Source organism: Pleurodeles waltl, unplaced genomic scaffold (genome assembly GCF_031143425.1).
Source record: "Pleurodeles waltl isolate 20211129_DDA unplaced genomic scaffold, aPleWal1.hap1.20221129 scaffold_65, whole genome shotgun sequence".
NCBI classification, from domain to species: domain Eukaryota; kingdom Metazoa; phylum Chordata; class Amphibia; order Caudata; family Salamandridae; genus Pleurodeles; species Pleurodeles waltl.
In genome coordinates this window covers 2,284,139-2,298,628 of record NW_027150363.1, presented here as the reverse complement: position 1 = coordinate 2,298,628, position 14,490 = coordinate 2,284,139, and positions in this window count along the sequence as shown.

The window sequence follows — 14,490 nt, the reverse complement described above, 5'->3', positions numbered from 1 at the left end:
CCTTCTGTTCATTCCCATCATAGCTCTGTTTCTAGAAATGTCCCTCCCACCAACCCTGATGACAGAATGTTAGAGAGGGAACTCAATAAGTTGAGGGTGGAAGAAACCAGACTGAAGCTTAAAAAGCAACAGCTGGATTTGGATAGACAGTCTTTTGAATTAGAGAAGGAAAGACCGAAGTTGGGATTAGATACCCATGGTGGCAGCAGCAGTATTCCCCATAGTCATCCTGCAAAAGAGCATGATTCCAGGAATCTGCACAAGATAGTTCCCCCTTATAAGTAGGGGGATGACATTAACAAGTGGTTTGCTGCACTTGAGAGGGCCTGTGTTGTACAGGATGTCCCTCAAAGGCAGTGGGCTGCTATCCTATGGCTATCATTTAGTGGAAAAGGTAGGGATAGGCTCCTTACTGTGAAAGAAAATGATGCTAATAATTTCCAAGTTCTTAAGAATGCAGTCCTGGATGGTTATGGCTTAACCACTGAACAGTACAGGATAAAGTTCAGAGAGATCAAAACGGAGTCTTCACAAGACTGGGTTGATTTTATTGACCATTCAGTGAAGGCCTTGGAGGGGTGGTTACATGGCAGTAAAGTTACTGATTATGACAGCCTGTATAACTTGATCCTGAGAGAGCATATTCTTAATAATTGTGTGTCTGATTTGTTGCACCAGTACTTGGTGGACTCTGATCTGACCTCTCCCCAAGAATTGGGAAAGAAGGCAGACAAATGGGTCAGAACAAAAGTGAACAGAAAAGTTCATACAGGGGGTGACAAAGATGGCAACAAAAAGAAGGATGGTAAGTCTTCTGACAAGGGTGGGGACAAATCTAAAAATGAGTCTTCATCAGGCCCACAAAAACACTCTGGTGGGGGTGGTGGGTCCAAATCCTCCTTTAATCAGAACAAGGAAAAGAAACCATGGTGCTATTTATGTAAAATAAAAGGCCAATGGACAACAGATCCCAGTTGTCCAAAGAAAGGCACCACAGCTCCTACCACTACAACCCCTACTGCTACACCTAGTGTCCCTACTAATAGCAGTGGTGGTGGGAGCAAACCTACTAATAGCCAATCCAAGGGAGTAGCTGGGCTCACTTTTGGTAATTTAGTTGGGGTTGGTCTAATTAGGGAGACCACAGAGGCTACTTTAGTCTCTGAAGGGGCTATTGATTTAGCCACTTTGGTTGCTTGCCCCCATAACTTGGAGAAGTACAAGCAACTAACCCTAATAAATGGTGTTGAGGTCCAGGCCTACAGGGACACAGGTGCCAGTGTCACAATGGTGATTGAGAAACTGGTGCACCCTGAACAACACATACTTGGACACCAGTACCAAGTAACCGATGCTCACAACATAACACAAAGCCACCCCATGGCTGTTGCAAATCTCAACTGGGGGGGGGTAAGTGGTCCAAAGAAAGTTGTGGTAGCTTCAGATTTACCTGTAGACTGTCTATTAGGGAATGATTTGGAGACATCAGCTTGGTCAGATGTGGAGTTGGAGGCCCATGCAGCAATGCTGGGCATCCCAGGGCATATTTTTGCTTTGACAAGGGCTCAGGCGAAAAAGCAAAAAGGACAGGGAAGCTTGGATCCTGGAACAATGGACCAAGTGCTCCCTAAAGCTAGGGCTAGTAGAAGCAAACCACTTCCTACTATCCCTCCCTCTACAGTGGATTCTAATTCTGAGGAAGAAGAATTCCCTCCCTGTGCAGAACCTACACCAGAGGAGCTGGAAGCAGACACTGCTGAGCTTTTGGGTGAAGGGGGGCCTGCCAGAGAGGAGCTGAGTGTGGCACAGCAAACCTGTCCCACATTAGAGGGTCTCAGACAGCAAGCTGTCAAACAGGCTAATGGGGATGTCAGTGACTCTCACAGAGTTTACTGGGAGGACAACCTCTTGTACACTGAGAATAGGGATCCTAAACCTGGAGCTGCCAGGAGATTAGTGATTCCTCAGGAGTACAGAAAGTTCCTCCTAACACTGGCACATGACATTCCCTTAGCTGGGCATCTAGGACAAATGAAAACTTGGGACAGGCTTGAAACCCTGTTTCATTGGCCTAGGATGTCTGAGGACACAAAAGAATTTTGTAAGTCCTGTGAAACCTGTCAAGCCAGTGGCAAGACAGGTGGCACCCCAAAGGCACCCCTTATCCCACTGCCTGTGGTTGGGGTTCCCTTTGAAAGGGTAGGGGTTGACATAGTTGGCCCCCTTGATCCTCCTACTGCTTCAGGCAATAGGTTTATCTTAGTGGTAGTGGACCATGCCACAAGATATCCTGAAGCTATTCCTTTAAGGACCACTACAGCACCTGCAGTGGCAAAGGCCCTCCTGGGAATATTTTCCAGGGTGGGCTTCCCAAAGGAAGTAGTATCAGACAGAGGAAGCAATTTCATGTCTGCATACTTAAAGGCCATGTGGAAGGAGTGTGGTGTAACGTACAAGTTCACAACACCCTATCATCCACAAACAAATGGACTGGTGGAGAGATTTAATAAAACTCTCAAAGGCATGATTATGGGTCTCCCTGAAAAACTCCGCAGGAGATGGGATATCCTTCTACCATGCCTCCTTTTTGCCTACAGGGAGGTACCCCAGAAAGGAGTGGGCTTCAGCCCCTTTGAACATCTTTTTGGACACCCTGTTAGGGGTCCACTCACACTTGTAAAGGAGGGTTGGGAACAACCTTTAAAAGCTCCTAAGCAGGATATTGTGGATTATGTACTTGGCCTCAGATCAAGGATGGCTGAGTACATGAAAAAGGCCAGTAAAAACCTTCAGGCCAGCCAAGAGCTCCAGAAGCAATGGCATGATCAGAAGGCTGTTTTGGTTCAGTACCAACCAGGGCAGAAAGTGTGGGTCTTGGAGCCTGTGGCACCAAGAGCACTCCAAGATAAATGGAGTGGTCCCCACACAATTGTTGAAAAGAAGGGTGAAGTCACCTACTTGGTTGACTTAGGCACTGCCAGGAGTCCCCTTAGGGTGCTCCATGTCAACCGCCTGAAACCCTACTATGACAGGGCTGATCTCACCCTGCTCATGGCAACTGATGAGGGACAGGAAGAAGACAGTGATCCTCTACCTGATCTCTTCTCTTCCACAGAACAAGATGCTCTTGTGGAAGGTGTAGTTTTGGCTGATTGTCTTACTGCTGAGCAGAAAGATAATTGCATAAATCTCCTAGGACAATTTTCAGAACTCTTCTCTACTGTGCCAGGCACCACTTCTTGGTGTGAGCACACTATAGATACTGGAGACAGTTTACCTGTCAAAAGTAAGATCTATAGGCAGCCTGACCATGTCAGGGATTGCATAAAGCAAGAGGTTCAGAAAATGTTGGAACTAGGAGTGGTTGAGCACTCTGACAGTCCATGGGCTTCTCCTGTGGTACTGGTACCAAAACCCAATTCTAAAGATGGAAAGAAGGAAATGCGGTTTTGTGTATACTATAGAGGTCTCAACTTGGTAACCAAAACTGATGCTCACCCTATACCCAGGGCAGATGAGCTTATAGATACACTGGCATCTGCCAAGTATCTAAGCACTTTTGATTTGACTGCAAGGTATTGGCAGATCAAATTATCAGAAGATGCTAAACCTAAGACTGCATTTTCTACCATTGGAGGACATTACCAGTTTACTGTAATGCCTTTTGGTTTGAAAAATGCACCTGCCACTTTTCAGAGGTTGGTGAACACAGTCCTGCAAGGGTTGGAAGCTTTCAGTGCAGCATATTTGGACGATATAGCTGTCTTTAGCTCTAGCTGGGATGATCACCTGGTCCACCTATGGAAAGTTTTGGAGGCCCTGCAAAAGGCAGGCCTCACTATCAAGGCTTCAAAGGGCCAGATAGGGCAGGGTAAGGTGGTTTATCTGGGACACCTTGTTGGTGGGGAACAGATTGCACCACTTCAGGGGAAAATCCAAACTATTACTGATTGTATTCCCCCTACCACTCAGACTCAGGTGAGAGCCTTCCTAGGCCTCACTGGGTATTACAGGAGGTTCATTAAGAACTATGGCTCCGTTGCAGCCCCTCTTAATGACCTCACATCCAAGAAAATGCCTAAAAAGGTATTATGGACAGCAAGCTGTCAGAAAGCTTTTGAGGAGCTGAAGCAGGCCATGTGCTCTGCACCTGTCCTGAAAAGCCCTTGTTACTCTAAAATATTCTATGTCCAAACTGATGCATCTGAATTAGGAGTAGGGGCAGTCCTATCACAACTTAATTCTGAGGGCCAGGATCAACCTGTTGCTTTTATTAGTAGGAGGTTAACCCCTAGAGAAAAGCGTTGGTCTGCCATAGAGAGGGAGGCCTTTGCTGTGGTCTGGGAACTGAAGAAATTGAGGCCTTACCTGTTTGGCACTCACTTCATTGTTCAGACAGACCACAAACCTCTACTTTGGCTAAAACAAATGAAAGGTGAAAATCCTAAATTGTTGAGGAGGTCCATATCCCTACAGGGAATGGACTATACAGTGGAACATAGACCTGGGAGTACCCACTCCAATGCAGATGGACTCTCCAGATATTTCCACTTAGACAATGAAGACCCATCAGGTAATGACTAGTCTTATTGTCCTTCGTTTGGGGGGGGGGGTTGTGTAGAAAAGTACCATCTTGCCTAGCATGTTACCCCCACTTATTCACTGTATATATGTTGTTTTAGTTGTATGTGTCACTGGGACCCTGCCAGCCAGGGCCCCAGTGCTCATAAGTGTGCCTGAATGTGTTACCTGTGTTATGACTAACTGTCTCACTGAGGCTCTGCTATCCAGAACCTCAGTTGTTATGCTCTCTCATTTCTTTCCAAATTGTCACTAACAGGCTAGTGACCAATTTCACCAATTCACATTGGCATACTGGAACACCCTTACAATTCCCTAGTATATGGTACTGAGGTACCCAGGGTATTGGGGTTCCAGGAGATCCCTATGGGCTGCAGCATTTCTTTTGCCACCCATAGGGAGCTCTGACAATTCGTACACAGGCCTGCCACTGCAGCCTGAGTGAAATAATGCACACATTATTTCACAGCCATTTTCACTGCACTTAAGTAACTTATAAGTCACCTATATGTCTAACCGTTACTTAGTAAAGGTTAGTTGCAAAGTTACTTAGTGTGTGGGCACCCTGGCACTAGCCAAGGTGCTCCAACATGGTTCAGGGCAAATTCCCCGGACTTTGTGAGTGCGGGGACACCATTACACGCGTGCACTAAACATAGGTCAATACCTATGTGAAGCTTCACAATGGTAACTCCGAATATGGCCATGTAATATGTCTAAGATCATGGAATTGCCCCCTCTATGCCATCCTGCAATTGTTGGCACAATCCTATGATCCCACGGGTCTGTAGCTCAGACCCGGGTACTGCCAAACTGCCTTTTCAGGGGTTTCACTGCAGCGGCTGCTGCTGCCAACCCCTCAGACAGGTTTCTGCCCTCCTGGGGTCCAGCCAGGCTTGTCCCAGGATGGCAGAACAAAGGACTTCCTCAGAGAGAGGGTGTTACACCCTCTCCCTTTGGAAAAAGGTGTTAAGGCAGGGGAGGAGTAGCCTCCCCCAGCCTCTGGAAATGCTTTCATGGGCACAGATGGTGCCCATCTCTGCATAAGCCAGTCTACACCGGTTCAGGGACCCCTCAGCCCTGCTCTGGCGCGAAACTTGACAAAGGGAAGGGGAGTGACCACTCCCCTGACCTGCACCTCCCCTGGGAGGTGCCCAGACCTCCTCCAGTGTGCTCCAGACCTCTGCCATCTTGGAAACAGAGGTGCTGCTGGCACACTGGACTGCTCTGAGTGGCCAGGGCCAGCAGGTGACGTCAGAGACTCCTTCTGATAGGCTCCTTCAGGTGTTGCTAGCCTATCCTCTCTCCTAAGTAGCCAAACCCTCTTTTCTGGCTAGTTAGGGTCTCTGCTTTGGGGATTTCCTTAGATAACGAATGCAAGAGCTCATCAGAGTTCCTCTGCATCTCTCTCTTCACCTTCTGCCAAGGAATCAACTGCTGACCGTGCTGGAAGCCTGCAAAACTGCAACAAAGTAGCAAAGATGACTACTGCAACTCTGTAACACTGATCCTGACGGCTTCTCGACTGTTTTCCTGGTGGTGCATGCTGTGAGGGTAGTCTGCCTCCTCTCTGCACTAGAAGCTCCGAAGAAATCTCCCGTGGGTCGACGGAATCTTCCCCCTGCTACCGCAGGCACCAAAGAACTGCATCACCGGGTCCCTGGGTCTCCTCTCAGCACAACGAGCGAGGTCCCTTGAATCCAGCAACTCTGTCCAAGTGACTCCCACAGTCCAGTGACTCTTCAGTCCAAGTTTGGTGGAGGTAAGTCCTTGCCTCCCCACGCCAGACTGCATTGCTGGGAACCACGTCTTTTGCAGCTACTCCGGCCTCTGTGCACTTCCGGTGGAAATCCTTTGTGCACAGCCAAGCCTGGGTCCACGGCACTCTAACCTGCATTGCACGACTTTCTAAGTTGTCCTCCGGCGGCGTGGGACTCCTTTGTGCAACTTTGGGTGAGCACCGTTTCACTCCTCTTCGTAGTGCCTGTTCTGCCACTTCTGCGGGTGCTGCCTGCTTCTGAGAGGGCTCCTTGTCTTTCTCGACGCCCCCTCTGTCCCCAGACGCAATTGGCGACATCCTGGTCCCTCCTGGGCCACAACAGCATCCAAAAACCCTAAATGCACGATTTGCAGCTCGATTTGCAACTCGCAAGGCTTGTTGGCGGTCTTTCGGCGGGAAAACACTTCTGCACGACTCTTCACCACGTGGGACATCCATCCTCCAAAGGGAAAGTTTCTAGCCCTTGTCGTTCCTGCAGAATCCTCAGCTTCTACTGCCTAGTAGCAGCTTCTTTGCACCCACAGCTGGCATTTCCTGGGCATCTGCCCATCTCCGACTTGCTTGTGACTTTTGGACTTGGTCCCCTTGTCCCACAGGTACCCTCGACTGGAAATCCATTGTTGTTGCATTGCTGGTTTGTGTCTTTCCTGCAGAATTCCCCTATCACAACTTCTGTGCTCTTTGGGGAACTTTAGTGCACTTTGCACTCACTTTTCAGGGTCTTGGGGTGGGCTATTTTTCTAACCCTCACTGTTTTCTTACAGTCCCAGCGACCCTCTACAAGGTCACATAGGTTTGGGGTCCATTCGTGGTTCGCATTCCACTTTTCGAGTATATGGTTTGTGTTGCCCCTATCCCTATGTGTCCCCATTGCATCCTATTGTAATTATACATTGTTTGCACTGTTTTCTAAGACTATACTGCATTTTTTTTGTATTGTGTACATATATCTTGTGTATATTTGCTATCCTCATACTGAGGGTACTCACTGAGATACTGTGGCATATTGTCATAAAAATAAAATACCTTTATTTTTAGTATATCTGTGTATTGTGTTTTCTTATGATATTGTGCAAGTGACACTAGTGGTACTGTAGGAGCTTCACTCGTCTCCTAGTTCAGCCTAAGCTGCTCTGCTGAGCTACCATTATCTATCAGCCTAAGCTGCTAGACACCCTATACACTAATAAGGGATACCTGGGTCTGGTGCAAGGTGTAAGTACCCCTTGGTACTCACTACAAGCCAGTCCAGCCTCCTACAAAGATGCTCTAGTGGAAGGTGTAGTTTTGACAGATTGTCTTACTGCTGAGCAGAAAGACAACTGCATAAATCTCCTGGGTCAGTTTTCTGAACTCTTTTCTACTGTGATAAGGCACCACTTCTTGGTGTGAGCAAACTATAGATACTGGAGACAGCTTGCCTGTCAAAAGTAAGATCTATAGGCAGCCTGACCATGTCAGAGACTGCATAAAACAAGAGGTGCAGAAAATGCTTGAACTAGGAGTGGTTGAGCACTCTGAAAGTCCATGGGCTTCTCCTGTGGTACTTGTACCAAAACCTCATTCCAAGGATGGAAAGAAGGAAATGCGGTTTTGTGTAGACTACAGAGGTCTCAACCAGGTAACCAAAACTGATGCTCACCCTATACCCAGGGCAGATGAGCTCATAGATACACTGGCATCTGCCAAGTATCTAAGCACTTTTGACTTGACTGCAGGGTATTGGCAGATCAAATTATCAGAAGATGCTAAAGCCAAAAACTGCATTTTCAACCATAGGAGGCCATTACCAATTCACAGTAATGCCTTTTGGATTGAAAAATGCACCTGCCACTTTTCAGAGGTTGGTGAACACAGTCCTGCAAGGGCTGGAAGCTTTCAGTGCAGCATATTTGGACGATATAGCTGTCTTTAGCTCCAGCTGGGAGGATCACCTGGTCCACCTATGGAAAGTTTTGGAGGCCCTGCAAAAGTCAGACCTCACTATCAAGGCTTCAAAGTGCCAGATAGGGCAGGGGAAGGTGGTTTATCTGGGACACCTGGTAGGTGGAGAACAGATTGTACCACTTCAGGGGAAAATCCAAACTATTATAGATTGGGTTCCCCCTACTACTCAGACTCAGGTGAGTGCCCTTTTAGGCCTCACTGGGTACTACAGGAGGTTCATAAAGAACTATGGCTCCATTGCAGCCCCTCTTAATGACCTCACATCTAAGAAAATGCCTAAGAAGGTATTATGGACAGCAAACTGTCAGAAAGCTTTTGAGGAGCTGAAGCAGGCCATGTGCTCTGAACCTGTCCTGAAAAGCCCCTGTTACTCCAAAAAAATCATTGTCCAAACTGATGCATCTGAATTAGGGGTAGGGGCAGTCTTATCACAACTCAATTCTGAGGGCCAGGATCAACCTGTTGCTTTTATCAGCAAGAGGTTGACCCCTAGAGAAAAGCGTTGGTCTGCCATAGAGAGGGAGGCCTTTGCTGTGGTCTGGGCACTGAAGAAGTTGAGGCCATACCTGTTTGGCACTCACTTCATTGTTCAGACAGACCACAAACCTCTACTTTGGCTAAAACAAATGAAAGTTGAAAACCCTAAATTGTTGAGGTGTTCCATATCTCTACAGGGAATGGACTATACAGTGGAACATAGACCTGGGAGTACCCACTCCAAAGCAGATGGACTCTCCAGATATTTCCACTTAGACAATGAAGAATCATCTGGGCATGGCTAGTCTTATTGTCCTTCGTTTGGGGGGGGGGGGTTGTGTAGGAAAGTACCATCTTACCTGGCATGTTACCCCCATATTTCACTGTATATATGTTGTTTTAGTTGTATGTGTCACTGGGACCCTGCCAGCCAGGGTCCCAGTGCTCATAAGTGTGCCCTGTATGTGTTCCTTGTGTGATGACTAACTGTCTCACTGAGGCTCTGCTAACCAGAACCTCAGTGGTTATGCTCTCTCTTTGCTTTCCAAATTGTCACTAACAGGCTAGTGACCAATTTCACCAATTCACATTGGCATACTGGAACACCCTTATAATTCCCTAGTATATGGTACTGAGGTACCCAGGGTATTGGGGTTCCAGGAGATCCCTATGGGCTGTAGCATTTCTTTTGCCACCCATAGGGAGCTCTGACAATTCTTACACAGGCCTGCCATTGCAGCATGAGTGAAATAACGTCCACGGTATTTCAGAGCCATTTACCACTGCACTTAAGTAACTTATAAGTCACCTATATGTCTAACCTTTACCTGGTAAAGGTTGGGTGCTAAGTTATTTAGAGCCAGATGTAGCAAAGCTTTAGCGACTCGCAAACGGCGAAAAATGCCGTTTGCGAGTCGCTAAAGCCCATTTGGTATGTAGAAATGCATTTTCCGAGTCAGAACCGACTCGCAAAATGCATTTCCGAGTCGCAAATAGGAAGGGGTGTTCCCTTTGTATTTGCGAGTCGCACTGGTATGCAATTCCATTTGCGACTGCGAAAGCAGTCGCAAATGGACTCGCAGTTACCATCCACTTGAAGTGGATGGTAACCCAGTTGCAAACGGGATGGGGTCCCCATGGGACCCCTTCCCCTTTGTGTCTGGCATTAAAAATAATTTTTCAGAGCAGGCAGTGGTCCAATGGACCACTACCTGCCCTGAAAAATACTGAAACAAAAGGTTTCGGTTTATTTTTCAAAGTGCAGCTCGTTTTCCTTTAAGGAAAACGAGTTCCACTTTGAAAAAAAAAACTGCTTTATTTAAAAGCAGTCACGGACATGGAGGTCTGCTGTTCCCAGCAGGCCTCCATCCCCGTGAGTGCCCTGAATCGGTATCGCCATAGCGACTCCCAGAAGGTGTCTGAGACACCTTTCTGCATCTCAAATTGCGACTTGCAATTTGCGAGTCGCAGGGACTCGCAAATTGCAATTCGCAATTTGGGCTTTTGCTACATCTGGTCCTAAGTGTGTGGGCACCCTGGCACTAGCCAAGGTGCCCCCATATTGTTCAGGGAAAATTCCCCGGAGTTTGTGAGTGCGGGGACACCATTACACACGTGCACAATACATAGGTCACTACCTATGTATAGCATCACAATGGTAACTCCGAACATTGCCATGTAACATGTCTAAGATCATGGAATTGTCACCCCAATGCATTTCTGGTATTGGGGAGACAATTCCATAATCCCCCGATTCTCTAGCACAGACCCGGGTACTGCCAAACTACCTTTCCCGGGGTTTCACTGCAGCTGCTGCTGCCAACCCCTCAGACAGGTTTCTGCCCTCCTGGGGTCCAGCCAGGCTTGGCCCAGGACGGCAGAACAAAGGACTTCCTCAGAGAGAGGGTTTTACACCCTCTCCCTTTGGAAAAAGGTGTCAGGGCTGGGGAGGAGTAGCCTCCCCCAGCCTCTGGAAATGCTTTGATGGGCACAGATGGTGCCCATCTCTGCATAAGCCAGTCTACACCAGTTCAGGGACCCCTTAGCCCCTGCTCTGGCGCGAAACTGGACAAAGGAAAGGGGAGTGACCACTCCCCTGACCTGCACCTCCCCTGGGAGGTGTCCAGAGCTCCTCCAGTGTGCTCACTGGACTGCTCTGAGTGGCCAGGGCCAGCAGGTGATGTCAGAGACTCCTTCTGATAGGCTCTTACCTCTGTTGCTAGCCTATCCACCTTCCTAAGTAGCCAAACCTCCTTTTCTGGCTATTTAGGGTCTCTGTTTTGGGGAATTCTTTAGATAACGAATGCAAGAGCTCATCAGAGTTCCTTTGCATCTCTCTCTTCACCTTCTGCCCAGGAATCGACAGCTGACTGCTCTGGACGCCTGCAAAACTGCAACAAAGTAGCAAAGACGACTACTGCAACCTTGTAACGCTGATCCTGCGGCCTTCTCAACTGTTTTCCTGGTGGTGCATGCTGTGGGGGTAGTCTGCCTCCTCTCTGCACTAGAAGCTCTGAAGAAATCTCCCGTGGGTCGATGGAATCTTCCCCCTGCAACCGCAGGCATCAAAAGACTGCATCACCAGTCCTCTAGGTCCCCTCTCAGCACAACGAGCGTGGTCCCTGGAACTCAGCAACTCTGTCCAAGTGACTCCTACAGTCCAGTGACTCTTCAGTCCAAGTTTGGTGGAGGTAAGTCCTTGCATCTCCACGCTAGATTGCATTGCTGGGTACTGTGTGATATGCAGCTGCTCTGGCTCCTGTGCACTCTTTCAGGATTTCCTTTGTGCACAGCCAAGCCTGGGTCCCCAACACTCTAACCTGCAGTGCACGACCTCCTGAGTTGTCCTCCGGCGTCGTGGGATCTTCTTTCGTGACTTCGGGTGAGCTCCGGTTCACTCTTCTTTGTAGTGCCTGTTCCGGCACTTCTGCGGGTGCTGCTTGATTCTGAGTGGGCTCCTTGTCTTGCTGGACGCCCCCTCTGTCTCCTCACGCAATTGGCGACATCCTGGTCACTTCTGGGCCACAGCAGCATCCAAATACCCTAACCGCGACCCTTGCAGCTAGCAAGGCTTGTTTGCGGTATTCCTGCATGGGAACACCTCTGCAAGCTTCTTCTCGACGTGGGACATCCATCCTCCAAAGGGGAAGTTCCTAGTCCTCTTCGTTCTTGCAGAATCCACAGCTTCTACCATCCAGTGGCAGCTTCTTTGCACCCACAGCTGGCATTTCCTGGGCATCTGCCCACTCCCGACTTGAGTGTGACTCTTGGACTTGGTCCCCTTGTTCCACAGGTACTCTCGTCTGGAAATCCATCATTGTTGCATTGCTGGTGTTGGTCTTCCTTGCAGAATTCCCCAATCACGACTTCTGTGCTCTCTGGGGCACTTAGGTGCACTTTACACCTACTTTTCAGGGTCTTGGGGTGGGCTAATTTTCTAACCCTCACTGTTTTCTTACAGTCCCAGCGACCATCTACAAGCTCACATAAGTTTGAGGTCCATTTGTGGTTCGCATTCCACTTCTAGAGTATATGGTTTGTGTTGCCCCTATACCTATGTGCTCTCATTGCAATCTATTGTGACTGTACATTGCTTGCATTGCTTTCCATTGATATTACTGTATATTTTTTGTATTGTGTACATATATCTTGTGTATATTTACTATCCTCATACTGAGGGTACTCACTGAGATACTTTTGGCATATTGTCATAAAAATAAAGTACCTTTATATTTAGTATATCTGTGTATTGTGTTGTCTTATGATATTGTGCATATGACACCAGTGGTATAGTAGGAGCTTTACACGTCTCCTAGTTCAGCCTAAGCTGCTCTGCTAAGCTACCTTTTCTATCAGCCTAAGCTGCTAGAACACCTCTTCTACACTAATAAGGGATAACTGGACCTGGTGCAGAGTGTAAGTACCCCTTGGTACCCACTACAAACCAGGCCAGCCTCCTAAAGGTGTCATCTGCGTAGGAGAGGATAGTGATTCCGTGTGATCAGAGGATGCTGGCTAGGGGGATCATGTAAATGTTGAAGAGTGTGGAGCTGAGGGAGGACCCTTGGGGGACTCTGCAGATGATCTTGGTAGTGGTGGAGTGGAAATGTGGAAGGCAGACTCTCTGGGTCCGGTCGGTGAGGAAGAAGGTAAGCCAGTCTAAGGTTTTGTGGCGAATTCCTATGTTGTGGAGGCTTGTGCGGAGTGTGTGGTGGCAGACAGTGTCAAAGGCTGCGGAGAGGTCTAGGAGGATGAGTGTGACGGTCTTGCCTTTGTCGACTTTGGTCCTGATGTCGTCAGTGCATGCGATGAGGGCGGGTTCTGTGCTGTGGTTCTTGTGGAACCCGGATTGTGAGGGTCTGTCAGGGCAAGAGAGGTGGCATATCAGAGGCTTGCAGCACCCTCTTAGTGGGTCAGTGCTGGGAAGGGGCCTCTTGGTCTGAGACTGAATGATTGGGAACATCAGGGGTTGACAACGTAAAATTTAAAAAAACATAGAAAGGGGATTTGGGTCTACCCCATGAGACATTGGATGCTTTGGGTCAGCCCCATCAGACATTTTTTGCTTTGGGTCAACCCCATCAGACATTGGTTGCTTTGGATCTGCCACATCAGACATTGGTGATTTGGATCAACCCCATCAGACATTGGTTGCTTTGGGTCAGCCACATCAGACATTGTTTGCTTTTGGTCAACCCTATCAGACATTGGTTGCTTTGGGTCAGCCCCATCAGACATTGGCCACTTTGGGTCAGCCCCATCAGACATTGGTCACTTTGGGTCAGCCCCATCAGACATTAGTTGCTTTGGAAGTGCCCCATCAGACATTGGTTGCTATGAAAGTGCCCTATCGGACATTGTTTGCTTTAAGTCAACCCTTTTGAGTCATTGTGTGCTTCAGGACTTGTTTACATTTCAGATGGGCCGACACAAGGCACAAGAGTCCTTCTTAAATTCTCAGCTCCTCCTCATACTGTGCCTAGGAAGAGACTGCCTCACAACTCAGGAAGGTATTTCTATGCCCAACCACACCGCAGCTGCCACTAGATGTTGTGCATGAGGCTCACCGCTGTGGTAGCACCAGAAGGTATTACTTTGTTGTTCCCCAAGGCATGCAGTGAGCTGCCAGGTCCAGTGTTGAGGATCCACCTGTACGCTACTGCTCCTCAGTCAGATCTGGCCATGGGAAGGGCATTTATGTAGGAGGTATCAAAGTAGGGTCACAAAGAAGCTGCTCAGGGCACTACTTTTGCCAACCTGCTCCATCAGGTTATGTCCACAGGGCCTCCAGCCCTTTGATCATTGGCATGTCTGCTTCGTTGGCACCACCAGCAGTCCCATTCCACCTCTTAAGTGGTCCATATTGGCCCTGATTCTTCCTAGGTGTCTGTTACTGCGGTAATCGCTCCCTACTTGCCAGGTGAGGAAGGGAAATGGATATTTCAGGATGTTGAGTGATGTTCAAGCAGGTGAAACACCTTGAAATAGACAATATTGTTCATTCTGTTGCCATGTCCGAGTTGAGAGGCACCGCGTCGCAAGACCAACCACACCTGACAAGGACAGGAAGGGACAGGCCTCAACACTAGACAGACACCATGCACATGAGGAGTGGTGCACTACAGGGCCCAGACTTCTACCTCTGTGCAGAGGTTCCTAGGCACCAGCTGCATCTCCACCTCCTACTAGGCAACCAGGATTACCCT